General features: G+C 41.9%; 1 long non-coding RNA gene across 1 annotated transcript; it reads left to right on the top strand.

Moving 5' to 3' along the window:
* The first annotated feature begins 1,513 nt into the window (after window positions 1-1,513).
* Window positions 1,514-2,057, top strand: LOC145429862 (uncharacterized). Its single transcript, XR_013910193.1, has 2 exons — window positions 1,514-1,804; window positions 1,890-2,057. It is a non-coding gene; the product is annotated as an uncharacterized LOC145429862 (long non-coding RNA).
* Window positions 2,058-2,597: the final 540 nt, after the last annotated feature.

Below are 2,597 nucleotides of genomic sequence, written 5' to 3'. Positions count from 1 at the left end.
AGGCATGCACCAAAAAGTGTATTTAGATGGAGCAGACTCCATAAAAATAAAAGGTGCGTAGAGTCTATGGTATTGCAGTATCAAAAATTAAGAGCTCATCCAATGAATCAGAGAGGGTAATTTAACTTTTTGCACACTTACTCTTAAAAGCTTTGTGCACTGATTCAAATATAAGCCTCAGATTCTTCATCCTCACCCACTGAACACTTTATGGACGCAGTGTCTTTTCGCACTGCTGCTACTCGTTTTTTGTTCTGCCAGTACTTATACTGAAACGCCTTTCTTTCATATGCTTTGAAGCTTCAGATCATACTTCACAGCTAGTTTTCAGTCTCTGTCATGCAGACCTAGAGACCAGTTGGTGACCTCCCAGCAACCTGTGGAGAGAAAAATGAAATGGTGAGTGGTTGCTGAGGGCTGCTGGCTGTTGCTAGGTGAAATCGGTTCCAAAGAGGGAGCTGCAACCAAAAAGCTCGTTGTGATTACATTGATTGCCAGAAAATTGCCACCATCACCTGTAGTTTCCATAGGATGTTGTCTGCCAAGCAGTACTGAAGCTTGTGCTATGCAAACTGGAAATGGGGAACGTTAGCCTTCAAAGAAAAAGTTGTGCCCTGTTGCTGAAACCAAGAGGTATCAAAACAACAAAAAAACAAGAAGACACATGTTCTCTGTGATTTATGTTACACTTTTCCCAGGTTCGCAACTGGTTGGCAAATTGTTTGCAAGTGTTTGCAGACAAGTCAATGTTTTCCATGCAAACTACAGGCAGCACCAAATATCTCTTTGTGACAAGCAACTTCTTACCAACTGGTCATGTAATATACCCTTTTTCCTTGCAAGTGAATTACCATGTGATCAGCAACCTCCAGCACAAAAGCAGTTTTTGATATGGTCACAACCTTAATCTATTAATTTGTGTTTCTGGACACAAATTTTCACAGACATAGAAAGCTGGAGGCCCAGTGGCCGAGTATTGATTCCGGTTACTTTCTTGTTAATTTACATCACTGGGACTGAGGGGGTCCCTAGAGGCAAAGTATAATTCCTGGTTAAGTTATCTTGCCTTTCATGCCATAAACTTGAGTCATACCTGGACACAGCTTTATTTATTACGAATATGTTACTTGATTAGATTAGGTTAGAATTAGTCATTGAAAATTACATGATCACATTTGAAACTTATAGTTGCCATATCAAGGTTGCCACATCTTTTAATAGCTGATATCTTGTTGCTTTCTCTACAAAAGCCACTGATGTATTGGTGTTTACTTAAATGAAAAGAAAAAAGTAGCAAATGTGTCTATGAACACAAAAACATATTTTCACTTCTGTATCACATGCTATAGTCTCAGCGGATAGATAGATTGTGCTGTCCAGAAACCTCTTGCAACCAGTTGGGGAATAATCGTTTTTCCCTAGCAACTGGTACGAGGCCAATTACTTGTGTCAGTGTAACCTACAAATAAAAGGTTTATATTTTCCACAAATCTACTGTCAGGGTCCTGGGACTGGGCGACCCAGGATCCCTGAGCAGTCATGTATTTTATTATTATTATTATTATTATTATTATTGTTGTTGTGTATTTTGGTGTTGCTCCCCCTTCCCTGTGCTAGTGTGTATGTGTGTGTGGGTGGCTGAGCACTTGTTTATAGGCGGCGTCAGGCCTGGAGGGTGTGGCCCTGCAAGGGGACTGGCCACACCCGAAGCCACACACCTGCTGCTGATCAGGCCTCGTCGGGGGAGCTACTTAAGAGAGTCTTGGAGCTCCCACCGAGGCGGGATCATTGCATGAGACTCCACGTTAGTCACCCTGTCTAAGTTTAGTCAGAAAGTGTATGCCTGCCATTCTGAGTGTCCTGACAGCTGCCGTTATTGTTTCCCGCAGGGAGAGCGTGGAAGGCACGGAGAGCAGCGAGCACCGGGGGGTGCTGACACGGGAGCAGAGAGCACACGGACTATTCACGGGAGACACGACACGGGAGTCTGGGAGAACACGGGGATTTATTGTTACGTTGTTTTCACTCTGTAAATAAACACACTGCTTGAACTTTGAGCTCCGCGCCTGGGTCCTCCTCCTTCCCCACATCCCCACGGTGTGCCATGCCGCACCGTGACATCTAGTCTTTTAGAAAATGTAAACCATTTTATTAACAGAAAAGATATTGACAATTTAAATGAGCAATTTAAAAACAACCAATTTTCTCTCTTGTCTCATATTGTTCACAGTATATTTGTTTGCTAAAACAAAAGTAGCCAAAGGAATTTCAAGCCTTGTCATTTTTTTCACAGTGCTCAGATAAGTGCTTAACACACATACTGTGTATGTGTGCTTGTGTGTATAATTTGGTAAAAGATAAATAATCCAATTAAAGGCAAGCCGAATAATTTTTGATAAACACACACGGTGCACAGGCAAATAGTTACCATACATTTTATACATGTTGTATACCCTCCACAAACAAACAGCTTTTCTCTGAAACCTACACAGAGAGGAAAAGCTTTAAAATCTGTGAGTTGCACAGATGAAGAACAACTCTCTCATGGGGTGGCTCAACATGCTGTGCTCAAACTGTCTTTGAAACTGTTATATGAA

This window comes from Astatotilapia calliptera, chromosome 7 (assembly GCF_964374335.1).
Source record: "Astatotilapia calliptera chromosome 7, fAstCal68.1, whole genome shotgun sequence".
Taxonomy (NCBI): domain Eukaryota; kingdom Metazoa; phylum Chordata; class Actinopteri; order Cichliformes; family Cichlidae; genus Astatotilapia; species Astatotilapia calliptera.
The sequence above is the reverse complement of the archived record's forward strand: the minus strand, read 5'-3'. Positions and strand labels throughout refer to the sequence as shown.